Raw genomic sequence first — 23284 nt, 5'->3', positions numbered from 1 at the left:
TTAGGAGAAAAGCTAGAGGTGTTTTTAAAAATCTTGGAGAGGGGTGCTTGTGTGGCTCAGGGGGTTAAGCATCTGCCTTTGGCTCAGGTCATGATCCTGGAGTCCCAGGATCTAGCCCCACATCAGGCTCCTTGCTCAGTGGGAGTCTACTTCTCCCTCTCTCTCTGCTACTCCCTGCCACTCGTTCTCTTTTGCTCTCTCAAATAAATAAAATCTTTAAAAAGCATCTTGGAGAAAATGTTTGAAATGGTCTTTAAAATGACTTCCTGAATTGTTTCACATCCAGAAGAACTAGTACAGAAGACCCCCCTCAACATCAAGAAGAATAATAAGGACAATATTTGCAATAGAAACAAAAGTAATAATTTTAGCTTAAATTAGAGTTATAGCATCAATATGTTAATAATTGTAGTCTCTATTGCCTCATGCAAGGTAACTTTTTGGGTTTGATATAAACATTTTAAATTCCTGTGTTTCTTCACATGTAACTAAACATCAAAACAAGATCAAAAGATCATTTCTTATTAACAATTTGCCTGCTGGTCTTTTAAGTATATAACTTATCGACATGTATAAACTTATAATATGTAAAATGAGAAATGTAAATAGTATGTGCTCAACTCTGTTCCTATGGAGTTTTGTGAATAAATTTCCATTAATCCAGTGTCAATGCACCCTAAAGTTATATAATTCATGCCCTTTCTGGATTAGTTTAATAAGAAATAATCTGCTATTTTTTATTTTCTTTCCTTTCTCTGCTCCAATTGCACTTCTATAGAAGTTTTAAATGTTTATGTATGTATCCGGTTTTGCATATTGTAGACATCTGTCAACTCAGTAAAACTCATTGCAGGGTAGTCATTATTTTGAAGGAGAAACTGAGCTCATCTCAATGAAACTTAATTTAAAAACTACTTCAATCCAAAATTAAAGAAATACCAAGTCAGAAATTTGGTTTTTACTTTGATTTGACCAGAATACCACTAGAGAAAAATAATTCATATTCTTTTACTTTTACAAGTGTCTTTAAAACATGCAGTGTATATATATTTCTAAATATCTGTGTTTGTGTGTATAGAAAAAGTATTATCAATAAATGTCATACCTGTATTCCAAGAAGGGACAACTAGATGCGATGGAGGTCTTATCTGCATCGTTTATGTATGATGTGTAGTAGACTCTTCAGGTTTTGTGGGTTGCCAAGTCAAGGTGTACTATTTTCCTTTGAAAGGGAATGCAAATTGCAACTGGAAGACTATTGAAAGAGCCACTGAACAGAGCATGTTAGCCAAATATGATTGCAGAGTATTTTCCAATGACCAATTGAATGGATTTGTTATTTTAATAATGTTTGAAATTAGAAGTTTATAGAAAGCATCTATATGATAATTCATTGTCAGGTAACATTCATTTTTATTTTGTCCTAGTTGGACTATTAAAGGGGAAAAACCATTGGGCTAATTATTCCTTCCTTTAGAAAGTTTTATTTATTTATTTTATTTATTTATTTTTAAAGATTTTATTTATTTATTTGACAGAGAGAGAGACAGCGAGAGAGGGAACACAAGCAGGGGGAGTGGAAGAGGGAGAAGCAGGCTTCCCGTGGAGCAGGGAGCCCGAAGCGGGAGTCGATCCCAGGACCCTGGGACCATGACCTGAGCCAAAGGCAGATGCTTAACCGACTGAGCCACCCAGGCGTCCCAAGAGCCGACAGCACCCAGTATTCCCAGGCAGTTTCCCATCCAAGTACTAACCAGGCCCGACCCTGCTTAGCTTCTGAAATCAAACGAGATTGGGCATGTTCAGGGTGGTATGGCCGTAGACCCTTTAGAGTTTTATAGCCTGGGTTATAATTTGGTAGATTTTATTACTTATTGTGGGGTTGCTATGGCAAATTTAAAGAGTCCTATTTAATAAGACATACCCTTAGGACTAAAAATTAATTATAGGTAATTTATTATATCTGGTTGGAATCTTAGATGTAAGACCAATTGCTCCCCCTTTATTATGTAAAACATCCTAAACTTATAGGTAATTTATTGTGTCTGGTTTGAATTTTAGATATAAAGCCAATTGTTCTCTTTTTCTTTTCTTATGCAAATCATCCTAAACTTTGTATTTCACCCTAGGATTCTTATTTGGCAGTACCAAATTTGGGTCATTATCACAATTTTTTTCTTTACTTACAGAGATTTTACCTATGCCTTTGTAATTCCATATATTTTAAGAAATTTTTATTTTATTATTTTTTTTCTTTTTGGGGGGAATTCAAACATGGATCAAAATATCGTGACATCAAGGGGAATAGCGACATCAGTATATGACCTTGTAATCCCATACATGGATGCCACGTCATAACTAATGGCCACCTAGGAGATCCACTATCATTTAAAGCACACCATTCCTGAAATACAGGAGTCAGTGCCTGGTTAGACACATCACAATGACACTATGCTTGCTAGGCAACTCAGCCTCCATTTCCTTTTGCTTCTCTATCCCTACTCAACATTAGGCTCTTTGCCACTTTTCCCACTCATAGGGCAAGCTCAGGCTAGAAAAATTTAAGACAGGTAAAACCTAGCCAACCAAACATAAAGAAGCACAACCCAGAGCACAGATATACAAGCACAGCAATAACTGACCCTATTTAATCCCAGTGAACTGTGTGTAATCAGCCCAGTTAGTAAATCAAGAGAGAAACTAAAGATTCATCACATCAGTGAACACTGCCATAGCATCATGCTCATAGTGTCAATTGTTTTATTAGGACACTTAGCGTCCTCTGCTGGATGTTTGGCAACACCCCTCTACAGAATTTATGGAGGTTGGGATGAAGGACACATAGGTACCAATGGACAAACAAAGTAAAAGAAATATAGCAAACAACCAGAGAATTCTCTAAGGAGAAGGGATCAAGTTTGGCTTGAAGTAGAAACAAAAGGGGCAGGGGGAGTGGATTTGCAGGCAGGTGGCTCTATTTTTTATTGAGGTTTGAAGGTGCCAAGAAGGCCAGTGTTTGCATAGTTTGAACTTCTCCTGCACAGTCAAGGGAGGCTTATCACTATGCACACATGTTGGGGGAAGGGAGAAAAGGTAAGGTGTGCATGAAAAATGTCAGAAGTCAAACACCAAAAATGGAATCAAACTCTTGCTTACACTGACTAGTCTTAAAATTTTGAAATCATATTGCAAAAAAAATAGCATCTATTAAATATTTGGGAATTACCAAGAGCAAAACTGTAACTAAAGTACTATAGAGAATTATTAAATGACTATCATTGTTAATAGAATCTAAGCTTCAGGAAGTAACTAAATTGATATGTTTTCACATATTATAGTGCTTGGCACACAGAAAGAAGTTAATGGATATTTTTGAATGAAAGAATGATAGTCTGTACAGGCCTTTCTAAGGAAATGATAATAAACTGATCTAGAGGGAATGCTCTCTAGGTCATAGAGAAAGAAGTCATGAAAACTGATAAGGGCACACACCTGAACTATTGAAGAAACACCAGCATGTCCAGTGTGGCTGGAGCCAAAAGAAAGGTGGTCTAAGATGTGAACAAGCCCAGGGGCAGCTGGTGCATGGCTTAGTTGGTTAAGCATCAACTTTTGATTTCAGCTCAGGTCATGATCTCAGGGTTGTGAGATTGTGCCCAACGTTCTGGCTCCATGCTGGGTGTGGAGCCTACTTAAGAGTCTCTCTCTCTCTCTCTCTCCTTCTGCCCCTCCCCCACCCTCTCTTTCTCTCTTAAAAAAAAAAAAAAGATGTGAACAAGCCCATGTCATCTGGGACATTGTATACCGTGGCAAAGAGCTAACATTAATGAGTGGTGTTTTTCAGGACCAAATAAAGCAATGAGTTAAATAGTACTGGGGAATTTTCCAAATGTGTACAAAATTAAGAGGAGTTCTTCTGATACTTCTAACAAATTTGACCTTTAAGAATTTTTAGAATAAAATTCAGTGCCTTATTTTGACCATGTTCCCTTCAAAAATAGCTGGAAGATTGAAAGATGGGAAGTAGTTGGAAGATTTTAAGAAAAATGGTATTATGTGACTTGTATTTATTTATTTATTTATTTATTTATTATTTTTTTAAAGATTTTATTTATTTATTTGAGAGAGAGAGAAAGAGAGAGAGCATGAGAGTGGGGAGGGTCAGAGGGAGAAGCAGACTCCCTGCCGAGCAGGGAGCCCGATGCGGGACTCGATCCAGGGACTCCAGGATCATGACCTGAGCCGAAGGCAGTTGCTTAACCAACTGAGCCACCCAGGCGCCCGTGACTTGTATTTAAATATAAAGAAATCATTACTATGAGGGTAAAGATTACATAATGTAGAAGGTGATTTTAGTAATTCACACTGGGTATGATGGCAGTTTGTATTAGGTGGTAAGAAATGTCTACCTTCTGGCTGTATTTTGAAAATAGAACCCACAGGAAATATTGATAGATTGAATATAGAAGTGAAAGAATTAAGTTAGTGGCTGAGAAAAAAAAATCACTTTGGCCAGTTTGTTTTGTATTAGATTTATTGACTAGCGTATTTTCAGGTTTCTAATACCTATAAAAGTGTGTTGCTCAATGACAGATTATAATATGTATTTATTATATGAAAAGAAAGGCAAAAAGGGCTTGAAAATACTAAAGTGCTGCTTGTTAATAGGTATTTATCCAAAGGATACAAAAATAGTGATTTGAAGCAGCACATGCACTCTAATGTTCATAGCAGCAATGCCCACAATAGCCAAAATATGGGAAAAGCCCAGATGTCCGTCAACAGATGAATGGATAAAGAAAATGTGGTATATATATACGATGGAATATTAGCCATCAAAAAGAATGAAATCTTGCCATTTGTAACAATGTGGATGGAACTTGAGGGTATTGTGCTATGTGAAATAAGTTGGAGAAAGACAAATACTGTATGATTTCCCTCATATGTGGAATTTAAGAAACAAAACAAATGAACATATGGGAAGGGAAGGAAAAATAAAATAAGATAAAAACAGAGAAGCAAACCATAAGAGACTCTTAACTATAGAGAGCAAACTGAGGGTTGCTAGAGAGGAGGTAGGTCGGGGGATGGGATAATTGTGTGGACATTAAGGAGGGCACTTGATGTTATGAGCACTGGGTGTTGTATGCAACTGATGAATACACTATATGTTAACTAAATTGAATTTAAATTAAAAAAGTGCTGCTTGTTAAATTAAAATATTTAAAGAAAAAAGAATTAAAAACATTGAAGATCTTGAAGACAATTTCTCAATATCCATTCTTTTTTATTCTTCTTAAAACCAAAACAAACAAATAAAAGCTAATAAAGAACAAAACCTATTCATAGGCCCAAATGATAAATATGTGATTATATGCTAATAGTGATTACAAAATAAAATTAGCATGCCATATCTACTACTAATGGTAAAGATTAGAGCAAACTAATGATATAAAATAGATATGTAAGAAAATATAAGAATATATAAAGTTGGGTGGTATTTTCTGTTAAGTATATGTTTCATATACCTGTATTTAAATCTTCTAGCTCTCTTTGTAGTAAACATGGTAAAATCAAGACATTGTATTTTATTCTAAAAACACCTAGTGGTCAAATCCGTTAGAAATATCATAAGGATTCCTTTTAATTTTATACATTTTTAAAAAATTACCCAAAGCTATTTAACTCATTTTTTATTCAATCTTAAAAAAGCACCATTCATTAATATATCATGTTTTACACATTGCTCTATAAAGAAGAACTAAAAATAAGTTAATTTCTTTGATCTTGGCTTAAATAATTGGAATATTACTCTCTAAATCTTTTCCTGGTATATGTAAATACCTGGAAGTATAAAAAAGTATAGAAGATTAAAAGGCTTAGCCTATTGATGATATGGAGGCTGAAGATGTAGGAAAAGATTTAGTGGTTCCCTGATATTAATCATTATATATATTTCCCATTAAATAATTGTTGCTAAACATTTATAAAACATACATTTGATGTTTCATGATAAAAATACATGATCTCATAACAATATTTTTTCAAAAAATTACTTGTACAAAATAAGCACAAATTTGTGTTAGATATTCTTTCCATCTCTGGTGTTGACATAGCCTATCTACTTTGGTTTATTTGTACTTTCTCATTTTTATTTCCTATTGATTTTCCTATATCAGTAGTTCCTTCCCTTCACGTCACAAGATAATCCCTCCCAGAATCTTCTTTCCTTGCTTTTGTTTGTCCCTCTTTCTGCATGTGGATCTTGGAAGAGTCTCTTCACTTAATCTGAACAATGCACAATAGTGTATAAATACTTACCTACAAAATACTCACTTTATCGTTTAGTATGTCAGTATGTGCCTCAGTAGATATTAGTGAGTAAAAGAAATTGTGCAGTTGAGAGATCTTGAAAAGAGATAAAATTTTGATTAAAGTTTTAAGTTATGAAAGGAAAAAAATAAGAAAAATTTTTTAAAAATTAAGTTTTCTAAATAAATGGAAGAGCTCCTGATTATATGCCTATTCCCCTCACTCTATCTCCAAACCACAAATGGATTCATTTTAATCTGATTTTCCATTTTTAGTCAAAAGCACTATAGAATATTAAAGTAACTGGAGTTACATTTGCTTCATCCAGTAGCTTCATCTTTATCCTCATCCACCTCTATACAGTGACAATTTTTATTTAAAATGGTTTTTTTATCCATTTTTTTATTATTTTAGGATTTCATTATTTAATACCACCTTAACGATCACTTGTCTCTTATTTTTGATTCATTATATACTTTGCCTCTTACATTAAAATGTATTCTGAGAGAAGGTGAAACAGAACTTCAATTAATTCTAAGCACATTAATTCTAAAAGAAAATTGTAAGAAATATTTGTAAGTTTTTAAAATAACAAACTTACTGAGATATAATTCACATGCTATACAATTCACACAGTTCAGTGGTTCAATTCAGTGGTTTTGAGCATATTCACAGAGTTGTACAACCATCATCACCACAATCAATGTTAGAACCTCTTTATCAGCCCAAAGAGACATTCTAAACGCATTGGTAGTCATTTTATTCCTCTAACTTTACTCCAGCCCTGGGCAACCACTTTCTTCCTCCACAAATTGTCTTATTCTGAACATTTCAGATAATGGAATCATGTAATATGTATTATTTTGTGTCTTGTTTCTTTTCACTTACCATATGTTTTAAAGGTTTGTCTATATTGTAGCATGTACCAGTACTTCATTTTTTTTTTTATTACCAAGTAGTATTCTAATGTATAAGTATAGCACATTTTATTTATCCACTCATCAGTTGATGAACACTTGGGTTTTCCACTTTTTGGCTGTTATGACTGTAATGAGCATTTGTTTACAAGTTTTTATGTGGATATATCTTTTTATTTTTGGATACATATCTAGGAGTTGAATCACTGAGTCATGTGGTAACTCTTCATTTAAGCTTTTGTGGAACTGCTATACTATTTTCCAAAGTATTTCTCTGAACCATTTTGCATCTCTACTAACATTGTATGAAGCTTCCAATTTCTTTACATGCTTTCTAATGCTTGCTATTGTCTGTCTTTTTTATTATATTCATCCTAGAGGGTGTGAAATGGTTTTGATTTGCATTTCCCTGATGGCCATCTAATGTTTTTAATGATCTCAAATTATACTGGTTGCCTGAGATAACTTACAAAGTGCCTTGTTTTAAATGGATGTTGGATTTATCTCAAACATCATTTAAAATACTAAGCTTGAGTAATAATGAATAATATCAAAATGCAGATGGGAAAGTATCTGTACATACAGGATGCTTTGATGGCTTATTCCTACTTATGACTTCTCCACGGGACTCTGCCTGTCTCATGTCTACCAATGGTGGTAGAATTGGATATGACTGGAGGATGCACTAAGTATCATTTGTTTTATTCCAATCAGGTGGCCCAATAACTCTAGTACAAATGGTATTTCTAAATAATTATGATGAACCCTATCATTCCTCATGTATCATTCCAATGAAGTATTACAGATTGGTTTTTATAAGAGATTAACAAGAAAATACCAAAAAGTCAGAAACTTCTTTTCACCATATTTTATTTTCACAGATGCTACTAAAACATCTTAAATAAATGTATTTGAAAGATAATTGGCCCTCAAAGAAATCCACAGCTTTTTTGGGGGAGAATCATTTTGGTATATTAATAACAATGACAATCGATGTAACATGAGAAATAGGTGTTATCAAGGAAAAAACATGTTTACTTGATCACGCCAAGCAAATTAAAAGAGATCCTTTGGCTTTTAGTCTTGTTTTGTTTTGCCTTTGTGTGTGTGTGTGTGTGTGTGAGCATACTGTGGAGTTCTATAAATGAATCTGCTATTTGCTCTTTATTTACTAAGTATGACATGATTCTTGAATAAGTAATTTGTGCAAGAAGATTAAAAAGTCCATTAACATTCTGGTTTAGAAATTTATGACTTAAAATTTTTATAAGCACAAAAATTTTAAAAGTTATGTGTTGAATAAGTAGATTTTTAAATGTGCAATTCTATCAAAATTGCATTTCCATATGGCACAACAATAATTCATAACCATATAAATTTCAGAATTGTCCTACAATGCTGGAGGTTCTAAGTACAAGCAAGAATGATGGACCATAATTAAGTGTATTTGTTTATGCCATCTGGAAGCCTTTTGCAGTCCATTAATTAGTAGGATTATTACAATATTCTCAGCTAATGGGTTTTGTCAGATTCAGGCTTTAGATTTGTTTGTGGTTGAAGGGCTGTTTGTGTGTTTATTAAGTGCTTGGTTATTTCAGTGATGTGTGTGACTGGTAGTAAAAACTACTTCCACATTCCTTAACATCTTGTTTTTTAATAGATTGAAACTCAAGGAATTTACTGAGGTGTTTGCAGTTTTGGACTGGCAATAGTAAAAAGGTACTTATTGTATACATAATTACACAAGGTCTGGAGAGCAGTACTCATCCTTTATTTAGGGCTACCATGGGTCAAATAGTTTGTCTTATCAGCATGGTAGGTTTTGGGAGCAAGAAAAACATACCCCCTTAATTCAATATGTACACCTTTTTGTAGAATAAAGAATTTGTCTGATCTCTGTTCATGGTTCCTGGGAGGAAACTTCTAAACCTTGGGATTTCCCAAGATATGGGAATGTCTTTTTATTGATGATGGGCCCTTGGACCACACCTGAATTTATGCCAACAATGATTCAGTATAGCGACTGGTCATACCAAAAAGAAGAATTGTGTGGTTATTGATTTGGGGCTTTGAGCCTCATGTAACATGATCTCCTGACACCTGGAAAGGAGAGAGGGTCTGGGGATTGAGTTCAGTCATGTGGCCAAAAATTCAATCAATTATGCTTCAAATTTGTAAGCAGTTAATCAGAAATGCAAGTAAACAAGAGATCCCCAAACTTGTAGCTGACGTAAGGGCAGTCTTGTTGTGGACCATGCCCCTAACTTGTGGAGTCTGTGCTAACTTTGGGTGATCAATGTCAGAATCAAGCATAGTATTGCAAACTTTCAATTTATTTTTTCTTTAGAGTTCTCCATTTCACCCTGGAAGTGCTGTCTATAAAACCTCTAATTAGGGCACCTGGGTGGCTCCGTTGGTTAAGCGACTGCCTTCGGCTCAGGTCACGATCCTGGAGTCCCGGATCGAGTCCCGCATCTGGCTTCCCTGCTCAGCAGGGAGTCTGCTTCTCCCTCTGACCCTCCCCCACCTCATGCTCACTCTCTCTGTCTCTCATTCTCTCTCAAATAAATAAATAAAATCTTAAAAAAAAAAAAAAAAAACAAAAAAACAACCTCTAATTAGCCACATCCTAAACTTTGCAAAATGGCATTGCTTGTTGACTGAATACCCTGATTCTCTGGATTCCGGTCATCTGTCTTATTTCCTTCATTATTTAAACTCTTGTTTTTTAAGAGTGCTTTATAGAAATTATAATATTATGGAGAGGAAGATGGCTCAATGAAAACAGGATAAGACTGAGTGTTAAGAGTTGAACAGTCATGGGGCGCCTGGGTGGCTCAGTCGTTAAGTGACTGCCTTCAGCTCAGGTCATGATCCCAGGGTCCTGGGATCAAGCCCCACATCGAGCTCCCTGCTTGGTGGGAAGCCTGCTTCTCCCTCTCCCACTCCCCCTGCTTGTGTTCCTTCTCTCTCTATCTCTTTCTCTGTCAAATAAATAAATAAATAAATCTTAAAAAAAAAAAAAAAGAGTTGAACAGTCAGGGGCACCTGGGTGACTCAGTCGTTAAGCGTCTGCCTTCGACTTTGGTCATGATCCATGGGTCCTGGGATTGAGCCCCACATCGGGCTCCCTGCTCTGCGGGAAGCCTGCTTCTCCCTCTCCCATTCCCCCTACTTGTGTTCCCTCTCTCGCTGTGTCTCTCTCTGTCAAATAAGTAAATAAAATCTTAAAAAAAAAGAGCTGAACAGTCATTTCATAACTCTATCACTAACTATAATTGTGAGTGAAAATAATTTGTTAATCACTCTGAGCCTGTTTCTTCATCCAAAAAATAAGGTGGCTGATTAAATAACCTTTAAAGTCTCTGGGAGCTATTAGATAGTAAGATTCTTTGAATTTTAATGCCTCCATTTTCTTGTCAGCAAATGGGAGTCAATCTGACTGATCTCACTCAACTTTGATGAGAAATAACTAAACCATTTTTACCCATAGGAAAGACATAGACTTTACTCTTTCTAAATATGTTTTGATTCTGTTAAAATTCCCATAGAAAAATTACAAAACAAACAAAAGAAAGGTAAAGATCCTAGTTTTAATAGAAAGCAGTTTTCCCTCAGCATCCATCAGTGAGATAAAATGTAGAGGTTTATGTGGTGAAGAGCAGAGCTAGAATGTCACTGTATTTGATTTCTATATGGGTATAATGTTATAATTAATACATAATAGCAATTTTGTTTAAAATAAGCTTGCAGTAAATGATAGGATTTCTGCTTACTACCTGAATGTCTGTGTTCAATTTCTTCTTTTCTTTTTCTTTGTTTTGTTTAATACCCCTCACCTGACTGTGGCTTTTGAAGAAAATTACTCATATTAGTATCCAAGCCCAAGTATGAGTCAGGCGGCTCCGTCACATTAACCAATGTGTGTCACTTAGCGTTGTGGCAAAGGAGCTATGTGATTGGAATACTATAGAAATTTGCATTATAACCAAATTATAAAAAGACTGTAAGATTTGGAGTCAAGCAGGACCAGATTGAAGTTCTAACTGTACCATAACCGCTATGTGACCTTGGACAGCTTACATTATCTTTAATGAGCCTCAGTTTTCTCCTCTATAAAATTCCTATTTTACAGGGCTGTGTTCAGTGTTGAGCAAGTGGTTAGTACATAATAAATGGTCAATAAAATAGTAACTATTCTTGAGGGGATGATGAGATTCCATTTTCCTTTGTTGGTTTCAGGTTCTGCATCTTTCAGATGAGCAGGTTGGACTAGATAATTGCTAAAGAATTCCATCTTTGATATTCTGATTCTTAATTATTTTTTTTTCTTTTTCATCGACATTCTGTTACCATGTCACCCCATTAGTATAATTTACAAGGCCACATTGTGCTATATGAAGCTTCTTGACTCAAACTATTTATATCATCCCTGGTATTTTGCAGTAAGTCTCATAGAGTGAAGAAGAGGTGCTTCAAGTTTTATTTTCTTGCCACCATCCTCTTCGCACAAGGGTGTTTGAGATAGAGCACATTTTCTGACCTGTTTTCTTTGGGACATATTGTCATATCTTGTGGTGGTAGTTAAAGCCACAAGTACATTATATGATGGTAAACAATATTAATTTTGAATAAAATATCTCAACCGTATCAGTGTGCAGAAGATTTGCTCAAGAACCCCCATAGAAAGAGAAATGTACCTTATAGCATCTCTTTGACGCATCAGTTAAATAGACATCTTAACTTCAGGAACTTCATTCAATAGATGTACAACATTTCATTAAGTAAATGGTTTATGTAAAAATTCATTTTCTCCCCATAGATTAACTGGGGCATAATTATGGGTTTCATAAATGCATATAAATATAGAATTTATTTAACTAGCATTTATCTTGGGACGCCTGGGTGGCTCAGTCAGTTAAGCGTCTGCCTTCAGCTTTGGTCATGATCCCAGGGTCCTGAGATCAAGTCCCACATCAGGCTCCTTGTTCAGCAGGGAGCCTGTTTCTCCCTCTGCTGCCTCCTCTCCCCACTTGTGTGCTCTCTGACAAATAAATAAAATGTTTTAAAAATAGCATTTATCTTTTTATGTCTTCAAAATTATCAATTTATCCTTTTGGATTCAGTCTCAACATTTGGGGGGTATATGCATTATATAAATCATTAGAACTCTAGTCTATTTTGCAATTGTCCAACACTGGATATTTTCATTCTTATTGCAGAGACAGTAAAAAAATTGAAGAGTTGAAGAATAAAAATGGGGTTTTCTAATTCATAGTTGATTTTACTATCTATTACTAAGCTTTGGGCTCTAACTAGAGTTATTTGGTTTTTGTTTTTATTTTTCAGAAAAAGCTGATATGTTTCCTTTTAAAAAAGAATCTATGTTCATTGCCATTATTATTATGTAAGTGAAAATGAAAATCTTTGTCTTTAAAATGGGGGAAGGAGGGGGACAAAGTGGGGCAAAATCATTTAAATAGTTGATTTTAGATTAGTGGGGAAAAAAAGCCCCAACCCTACAATATGCACTTCCTTTTTTTGCTGAGGAAACTGGCAAAGAAGTTACTTTTAGAAATAAGAGTCAAAAAGGCTGTTGAAGTGCTCCAACTCTACATTTTTTTTGTGTGTACAGCCATTTACAAGGCTATCTTCATCTCCTCACTACAGATTTGATTTTAATGAGGCTCAAATTTTCTTTGTATTGAACTTCTGTCACATTATAATCACAAAATACAATTTATTAGGGTACAACTCCTTTGGCAAGTGGAGGGCTGAGCCTGCAAAAATGACTTTCAAGAACACACATGAGGAATGGCAAAATTTTAGACAGATAATTTTTTTTTTGATGTTAGTTTCTAAAAACCCTAATAGGGAAGTTTCCTTTACAAATAAGAATTGAATGACCGATAAAAGTTGTATGAGGAAAGGATGAATTAATATAACAAAATGAGAAATTTAAGAAAAATGCTATATATTTTCATCCATCTCAAAAATGTTATTATTTCAAATAAAAAATGTAAAAATACATATAACATTAGATTTATTTTTTAAGTTATGACAAAAATTTTACAAATAGATCATACTCGACATCACTTATAATTTACTGGGTATGTATTATAAAGTCACATTTAAAGACAAGGTATAACAAATTCCAGTTGATTTATATGTATGCCTCTTTTCCAGATGGACTGTTGAACAATTTATCAACTGACACAGTATAGAGTTTTATTTCCCTTTTTTATTCATTTATTTTGCATGAATTATCCAGGATTAACTGATTAGGTCCCCAAAGCATATTCTTTAGGTGTAGCAACAGGCTATGAATCTTCCTAGAAGGCAGGTGATCTCATTTCTGGCCAACTTAAATCATATTTTTCTTACTGGAATTCTTATAGTCTCTGTTTCTTAGGTGCTAACAAATCATACCAAATGTCTGCATCTGGCCCTCACTTTTCTTTCTGTCCCTGGTGTTATTAGTTAGGAGGCCTCTTAAATATGTAACAGTGTGAATGAACGAATTTGGGAAAAGTCTTCCAACATTCTCTGGTCAGCGATATAGGGAGGATTAATCCTGATTCCATAGCCATCAGTCCAATAAATATTATAAATATTACAAGTTATATCCAGGAGGAATCTTTATTTTAAATATTTTAATCACTCTGTCAGGTCATGCTTCCAAGATGACAAAGAAATGAGGGAATAATGGTCGTGCCAAAAAGGGTCCTGGCCCCTTGCAGCTTATTCACTGCACCAACTGTGCCCGTTGCGTGCCCCAGATCAAGTCTCAAGTCCATTAAGAAGTTCCTTATTCAGACCATAGTAGAGGCCACCGCCATCAGGGGCATTTCCAAAGCATGAATCTTCTTTGAGGCCTATGTGCTTCCCAAGCTGTACGTGAAACTCCATTACTGTGCAAGGTGTGCCAATCACAGCCACGTGGTCAGGAATTGCTCTCCTGAAGCATGGAAGGATCCAACAGCCCCACCTCGATTTAGGCCCTAGGGGACTGCCCCATGACCTCCACCAAAGCCCATGTAAGGAGCTAAGTCCTTCAGGACTGAAGAAAAACTGTTCTCTGGAAAAAAATAAATAAAAAGGAGATTATACTTTAAACAAATAAAAGATTTTAATCATGCTAGATATTTAGTAAAATGGGACTAGTGTGTTAACCTTGGGGGATTAGACACAGTGAGTTGAAAGTCATTAAGTCCTCAATTATAAAACATGGGAAAAATGCACAATGACATTCATCGATATGTCATAGATAATTTAAAATCACACATTTCTTTATGTAAAAGTATGTAGGAACAGATGAAATTAGCAGCATATAATTTCAGGTCACCAAAGTGCAAAGTGCTATACCTTGGGTGGCCTTACCTAAAACGGTAATACTTTTACTTCATAGGCATTAATAAATAGCCACATCACTCTGTTTAATTTAGTATATAATATTTGTTATTCACTGAAATACATTTTACCTTTATGTGTAGTGTCTGTATGTCTAGACCTTTTCACCTTAGTGTAAGCTTCTTGGTGGAAGGCTCCACCTCCCTTGGTCATCACTGTAAAACAGTGTCTTGACCACTCTGTAAGCTCTAGATTAATACTGAGCGCTGACAGAGAGTGACTTCCTGTTATACTCTATTTCTAATGGGACATTATTGATGCTAATTTTTGTGAGGACTTAACAAAAACTCTTCATACAATATATTTTTAAAATCTCCAACAACACTAGAAGACCTAAGATAGGTATTATTTTTCTCATGTAACAGTTGAAAACAGAGGTGTAAATAGTCAAAAGATTCAGAAGTAGAATTAAATCCAAGTTGTCTAACTGAAGAGCTGTGCTCCTTCACATATGATATGGTCTTAGGACGTTCCAGCTTTAAAAAGCTGTAGTTTCTATTTTATAATGGACAAAAACGCAATGCATTACACAGGACAAACCATTTATGACAATAAAACAGATGTGGAAATACTATCAAACAATTAAGTCATTGGTTTGACAACTAATGCAGTATGTGATAGTATTCCCAAAAAAATAACATGTTAAATTTTTCTGGGAAGTTCTTAACACAGTATTTGAAAATGCAACTTTGAACTAATACCAAGGAATAGTCAAATAATAATTCTCATATATTACTAAGTATTTTTATGCATGACTAATCCATTGTTTAGAACACAAAGAATACTGATTTAAATTTTTTTTTTTTTTTTGCAAAAACAGAAAACTAGAAGCTAATAAACCAAATGTTTACCCAGACCTATAGGGAACTATTTTTAATTCCAATGTTTAATAGAAATTCAAAGCAAATTATGATTTCAAATTGCCAATTTTCTTTTCCCCATGCAAATTTAAGCATGTACGTCTTGTGCCTAGCAGGCCACCATGGGCAGGGGTGGGGTAGGAAGATTCGAAAATACATAAACAAAGCAATTCAACTGTGAATCTTATATAAGATACAATGCTCTGGTTTTAAAATTCATCAGTAATGTCAAAGGTTTGCTATTTCACATTTCTAAAAAGCTATAATGTACTGTTTGTATCACTGATCTGTGGCAGATTTACTAGTACAAAATTTTACTATTCCCTTGTAACACTATTCCCTACATATAGTGTTACAACAGCTGCGAAGTTAAGTAATAAGCTTATAAGCAGCGATATTTATTTTTTATCCCTGAATTTATGTTTCCTTACTATGAAAAACTTTCATTAATAAGAATAAGCTACTATTAACACTAAATTAAGCTGGATCACTCTCTACACCTTGAACATAGTGTGGAAAAATATGATAAATAGGCACTCTTAACATTTTTGAGAAACATTTAAATATTTTTGAACAGAAATCATATCTTTGGAATCCAAATTTAGAGCCTAGATAAAACAAAGCCTTAGTAATTCAAGTCTGGAATGTTTTGTTTGTATGAGGACTATTTGTGTTCATATGAAGTTTTACTAAGTTTTATTACTCACCTTCATTTTTCTAGTTCAGAATTTGACTACTTCCTATTTCATGTCCTATTTTTTTTTTTTTTTTATCACCAAACATCAGGCAGGGAAGGATTTTTTTTTTTTTAAGATTTTATTTATTTATTTGAGAGAGAGAATGAGAGAGAGAGAGAGAGCGCACATGAGAGGGGGGAGGGTCAGAGAGAGAAGCAGACTCCCTGCTGAGCAGGGAGCCCGATGTGGGACTCGATCCCGGGACTCCAGGATCATGGCCTGAGCCGAAGGCAGTCGCTCAACCAACTGAGCCACCCAGGCGCCCGTGAAGGATGGTTTTATAAGAAGGCAACTGGATAGTTGTCTAAGTATTATAATTGATGCCTGTTTATGCTTTCTTGGTCTTCTATCCAAACTATGTTCATAAACTCTTCAATAGCTCACTTTACTTTTTTTTCTGGTCTCTTGTGGAGGAAGGGACATTAAAAAGTAATTTAGTTTAACTCTCTGTCAAAAGAGTTATTACCAATGCTGATGAGAGATCATTTGTGCAAAAAAAACCAAAAAACCAAAAAAACAAAAAAACTGACCTGAATGTTTTTTAAATTCAAACACTTCAAGAGATTATTTATTCACTTTTTACTCACTTTTCAATCCAATTACTTTTCTCCTGACTCACTGAAACATATTTTCAAAACACGAACATTTTAATGAAGGTCATGAGCAGCAAAAGGAAGGAAGGAGTGGTCCTTTCAGAAAATGGAGCACATCACAGGAAATTAGGCCTGGCTTTGGAGAAGCCAAAAAACTGTGTAAGGAAAGGAATGATTAGTTACTGGAAAAGTGTATCAGAGAAAGGAAAGCAAGAGAAAAGCTTTACATTTATCAAAAATTTTCCTTAAGACTGGTCCTAGGCAATTTCCTAATTTCAGGACTCGACCCAATTCAAAACTGTTTTAAAAATGAGGAAGGAACTGTAGTTTAAGAAGCGTAAAGTTTTTTTTATTTTTTCTACACACTAGTAAACAAAAGTCATAAGTAAGTTGCCTTAAGTATTTTAGATGTAGTCTATGTGATTTTATCAGTAATGGTAATAGCGTGTGGAGTGAGGAAACTAAAAATATACAGTCTAATTCTTCCTGACCTCATAAAATGTTCTGATACTTTAAATAGGCTTTAGCAATGATTCCAGAGAAAAGGAATCTGTTGCTGCCGGTGGATTTAATTAGTATAAAACAGTATTCACATAATATTCACCAGCTGTAGTTCAAAAAATACTTTTTTTGAATTGATAAAATAGATGCTTTTTCATATTTTTGGATCAACACTCTTATTTTATTATATTTTTGAAAGGGAGTATTAGCAGTTTAAGTGGTAGTGGCAAAATGCTGTCACTTTCATTTTTTATTTCAATGTTGTTCTCCAAGGCAGAGCCTCTCAAGGAGATTTTAACACATTCTACCTGTTTTTCAATTAGTCATATATCCTGCATCTTTCAGGATAAGTTTTACTACTGTTACAAGTGAAAAGGAAGAAATTAATGGTGCTTGAAATTTGAGTAATGAACTCTCTCTGAAAGACGTGAGTATGGGTCTCACGCCACAATTCATAGCTCAAAGCCCAACCCCAACCGTATGGCCATGATCATCTCTTTGCAGATCCGGTGCAGAAGTAGTAATCAGCCATGCTGATTTTCATTTAAACCACTGGAGCCTCTTATGGGTTCAGGTAAAAATTTCTGTGACATTAAAATAATATCCATTCAATGATGGGATATAATAGCTGCGTGCTCCAGCCAGATAAATTGTAGTTAGTTATACTCTAGAGTAGAAATAGCAAATTTGCATTCCATAAATTTCCACTCCTCAAGTCATAGGTTGTTTGCTGTTCTGCAATCCTTATTTAAAGGATGAAGAGCCCCTAAGACAGTGCTCAGTATCTAAACAAATCAATATTAAAAGGAGTAGAGAAAATAAATGTAGAGCCTTCTATTTATGGACTCTAAACTACTCATAAACACTGCCACACATATACAAAATAGAATAAAATTGAGGCGTTTCTCTGAAATTTCTTTTTAAAAATTTTTTGATATTTACAAAAATATTTGACAAAATATGGCTTTATATCTGGGTTCTTAATTAACAAACCTGATGTTTGTCACATCTAATAAAAAAATCTATAACTGTGATTTAAGCAAAAATTACCTCAAGTAAACACTACATGTATCAATCAAATTCAATAATTCTGAGGAAGGTCCACTAGGTCTTGTAAAATGCTCGTGTATTTATTAAACACTAAGTCACACACTTCTATACCTATTAGTTTGCCCAGCTGTGTAGCTGTTTATCCTCTTGTACTGAATTCCTGCGAGAACAAGAGTATTCTTGTTGACATCCCTTAAACTGCTGCTGCCCCATAGGGGTTCAAAGCAATGAAGCGAGAAATTGAGTTGAGGGAGTGGAGAGGACTCTTGACAATATCAGCAACAAACTGTTCTGTGCTAATCATCAGACAATGGCCTTGGAGGATTCTGGGTCCTAACTAGGCCTCTTTTGATGGCTCTGTTAACCTGATGGGGTTGGTCAGATTGTATCCACACAAATCTACAATTGTCAATTAGAAAGTAGTGGGAAAAATTAAACATTTAATTATAAGTTGTATGGACAGCATAACAAGCATTTTGACTCTTTTTAAATAAACTAACTGGCTGGAAATCAAGTAAACATAGATGTGTTCAGAATGGAAGTATCCTCTTCAAAAACTAACACCCTAGAATGTAAAATCAAACAAATAAATAGTAGGGAGCCTCATACATAAACATAAAAGTAAGGACACAAGTACACCATTACAGAGCCAAAGGACTTATTTATATTTTAAAATTTCTTTATCTAATTGATCATTCTACTCAAAAAACAAAAAAAAAAACAAAAAAAAAACTTTGTGTTAAATTCTCTGGTAGATTCTGTAAGACACAGTGAAAGGTAAATCAAGATTCCTGACATCATGGAGCTTATAATCTAATGAAATAATAAGGAACTAAAGGCGATAAATGTTGAATACACAAACTTAAAACAGTGAAGGCAGAAGGCAGAGTTATGGAGTCACTGAAGAATCAAAATAATCTCCTTGATTTAAAATAGCAAGGACTATACTGGGGCACCTGGGTGGCTCAGTCGGTTAAACGTCTGCCTTTGGCTCAGGTCATGATCCCGGGGTCCTCCCTGCTCAGCGAGGAGTCTGCTTCTCCTTCTCCCTTCGCCCCTGGTCATGTGCTCTCTCTCTCAAATAAATAAATAAAGTCTTAAAAAATAAATTAGGAAGGACTATATACCTTTAAAATCAGTCTGTTCCTGATGAAAGATACAGAAGGGGTATCTATATTTTATATATTAAAGTTTTAATTAAAAACAAACTGAGTGTATTAGTATCTGCAAGGTTGTCCATTTTTTTTTTCAAGTGGGAGCACCATTAAAAGCAAATGAGGAAGCCTGTTTAAAAACTCTAATCTCTTCTGATGCCATATTTTCAAAGTGGCCTAAGATTCATTGTAGAGAGATAAATTACCGATGACTTTATAAGGAATAATTTATAGAGTATAGACAGATGTCTTTACAATGATTATCTTTCTGAATGCATCTGTTCAGTGTGTTTCTTACATTTCCAACAAAAAGGTGGCATTTTGGGCTGTAATTCTGTCATTTAATCACATGGAAACATGCCAATTCTTATTAACATCTTGACATTTTATTGCCATAAACTTATCATAAGTTCTTCTAATGTAAAATGGATTTAAATTCATGGAGTTGAGCTTTTTGTTACGTATCCATTAAATGCCTGATTCTTTGCTCCTTCCATCAGCATGACTTTCAGTCAAGTAAATCAGCTGTTGACCAGAATACGAATTATAGATTAGGCCCTGAAAAGTTAACAGTTTGCTGTTTGGGATACAATTGAAAAGCAAGAGAAAACAAAAAGAATAAATGTGTGTTAAACTCTTTCATATTAACTTCTACAACAGGTAACTGACATGTCAAGCTCCTTATATTTAGACATTACCCAGTGGAGGTACAATGGATTCTTATTACCACAATATAGTTCTTCTGCTGCGTAACAGAAGGTGTTCACCTTTCAATTGCTACAAAATTAAAGGTTTAGCCTGAAAACCTATCTCTAGATAAAAAGAAAACCATTATCTGAGGCTGTAACCAGGCTTATCAAAAGGCTGAAAATGCTCCAGAGATATTCTCAGGAACATCAGGATATAGTATAAGGAAAATGTCACCATGATATTTTGTCTGTGTTGCAAGTGATTAGAGAATGATGAATTTAGTCCTAATCCAATATGTAATAGACACACTGAATGCACCTCAATGAATGTATAACAAGATGTTCCCTACCTAAAGCGTCATCAAAATCTTTCCTAGAAAGAATTATGATTTTTCAACTATTTGTATTAATGTTAACTTGGATAATTTAAAATAATATATTAAGATACAGTATAGCATACTTACTTTTCTTAGTATGTTTGTGTCAAAGACAAAATAAGTTGGACACAAAGATGGCAATTGATACTTATTCACAAATAAATATGTCAAGGAAACCCTTCTGCTGCAGTGGTTCAAAGGTATTAACAAGGAGAGTACATTTTATAAAATCGAAAAAGGAAATATTGATAAAGCTTCTTCTAATTGCAGCAATTACTCGATTAAGGAGGGATATGGAGAAAGGGGTATTGGAGGGAATTCAAGCTGGTCTTCAAGTATATTTGGTAGTCATTGGTTGGCTGCAAGGGAGCAATTTGGAGACTTTTCAAAAGAGAGAACATTATTCATTTTTGTTGGGTGGGGGTTGGGTTTCTATGGCCAGCCATCTCTTGGACCAAGTCAGGGCCATAGCGTGTTTCTGGAGGTCAAACTCTCATATGTGAGAGTTTTTTGAGCATGCACTGACTGACTCGAAGTTAGAAATTGATGGCCATGTCTCTCTAAACCTGTTGATGGCAAGGAAAAGGCACCTTGGAATCAAGTCAGACACAGAAAATCTTCTTAAAGTATACAACCAAAAGGTGTTATACATATTGTGGTTATTGGAAGAAAAAATAAAAAAAAAACATGGTTTTAAAATGTTTAACTCTTAAATATTTTTATTTGCTATAAGCTAAAAATAGAAAATATATTTGTCATGTAAAAACAAGCTTTATTTCTACTCTTCACTAACAAAGGAAAATGACCCACTATAGAATCACCATTTCAATCATCATTGGAAAAAATAAAACGTGATAAACTTGTTTCTTACAAACAGCCCTTTCAAGTTTGCACATGCTTCTCCCTTTTCCTCAGTGAGCAAAACTTGTTTTTTGTTGTTATTTGTTTGTTTTAGTCAGGAAATAGATCAGTGAAACAACAAATTCTTAATGGCAAGACAGTTTGCTAGGGGATGTGAAAAATGGGGGTGGTCCCAGCTGTCTAGGTACTTACAATCTACCTAAAGACATACATGCATGCACAGAAATAAGGAACAGTAAAAAGTAGAATGGAGTTAAGTGTTACCTGAGTGTTCCAGGGGTATTGATGAGTTGAGAGTCAATGGTAACCCTAAAGCATGAGTGACTGTGAGCTTGAAAGAGACATTATTGGGTTTGAGGTGGTTTGAAGTGGCTGTATGAAATGGGTTATGAAGAGCCCAGTGCTAACTCTATGGAATCATCTCAATGAGATTCCACTTACTAAATGGTGTCTTGATAAAAAATGTGAATAAATAAAGGAATTGTGAGCTGGAAGAATGTTAATATTCCAAGAGGACAGAGCAGAATGCTGGGGTAAGGGATAAGAGGATGACATTTTAATTTGACACACATTAGTCTGGCTTATATTGCATCTTAGTATGAGAACTAGTGAGATGAGGTGGATAAAATTGAATGGGACAATACTGTGGATGCTAAATAGATGAGGCTTTAACTGGGAGTCAAGGTTTATCTGTGGAATGATTTTGTCCCTCAGAGCCTGGTTTTCTTTCATCTCACACTATTAGCCTCTTCTGATGATCCTCTCCATTGTCCAAACTTCAATTTTTAGTTATTCTATGTGCTCACAGGCTCCCATGTGTATATCTCTGGCTGGTACCATTCTCTTATACTTAGATCTATAGGTAAAAGTACATAGTGGACAGTTCTATCTGAATGTCCTATAAACATTTCAAACCCAACGTATCTGAAAAACACATACTGTATTTCCCTGTATGCTTTTATATCTCCTCCTTTCTTTCTTATTTCAGTAAATGACACCACCTAGTATTTGCTCTTGACTTTTGATTTGTCCTCACTCTCCACTCCAATGCATCACCAAATCTCACCAATTCTACCTCCAATGTAGGCTCCAAATCCATTAGTTTTTCTCTGATCCATCTGCCACAAATGTAGATTCATCTCTTGTATTCATCTCAGCCTTTGAATTGGTCCCTCTGCCTTCAAATCTTGTCCCTTCCCAAGCCTTCTTCACGCAACAGCTAAGATGATGTCCAAGAAGACCTATCTCCCATCATATGCATAAATTAATTTCAGAAGTATTATATATGGAATGTAAAATTTCCACAATTAAATTAATGAATATAGTTAAGGATGACTGTATAGAATTCACCCAAGTTAGCCAGAATGGACTTATCATTGCCCTTTAAGCCCTCCTTTCCTCATATTTGTTCAATTTTCCCTACCTGTAATCTTTTTCTCCCAGCTTTACTCATCAAATACTCTACTTTTCCATTGGGGTTTTTAACAATATTAACAACATTTTAAAAATCACAATAATAACATCACCTCAAATTTTATATGCAATTACCAAATGCGTTCTCAAAAATACAACCTTCTGAATTAGTCATGAAAGACATCATGAACAAAGTATTATGACATGACACCCCAAAGATATTAAGTTTTCTGTACAAGGTCATACAATTATTTAATGGCCATTCCTCCAGTTTCTCCACCTCTCACTATGAGCTCTCTGGAGCTCTCTCCTCCCAATGGTTATGACATTTTTGTTTTTAAATTTTTATGGCACTTGATAATAAGAATCCCTTACATTTCATACAATGCTTTTCTGTTTGCAAAACAATT

At 34.7% G+C, this 23284-nt stretch overlaps 2 pseudogenes; one reads left to right on the top strand and one right to left on the bottom strand.

Moving 5' to 3' along the window:
• Positions 1-1705: 1705 nt before the first annotated feature.
• On the bottom strand, positions 1706-1824 carry LOC116634150 (annotated as a pseudogene).
• Positions 1825-13912: 12088 nt separating this feature from the next.
• Positions 13913-14270, top strand: LOC116633504 (annotated as a pseudogene).
• The last annotated feature ends 9014 nt before the right edge of the window (positions 14271-23284 follow it).

Source organism: Phoca vitulina, unplaced genomic scaffold (assembly GCF_004348235.1).
Source record: "Phoca vitulina isolate PV1807 unplaced genomic scaffold, GSC_HSeal_1.0 scaffold8, whole genome shotgun sequence".
Classification (NCBI taxonomy): domain Eukaryota; kingdom Metazoa; phylum Chordata; class Mammalia; order Carnivora; family Phocidae; genus Phoca; species Phoca vitulina.
The sequence above is the reverse complement of the archived record's forward strand: the minus strand, read 5'-3'. Positions and strand labels throughout refer to the sequence as shown.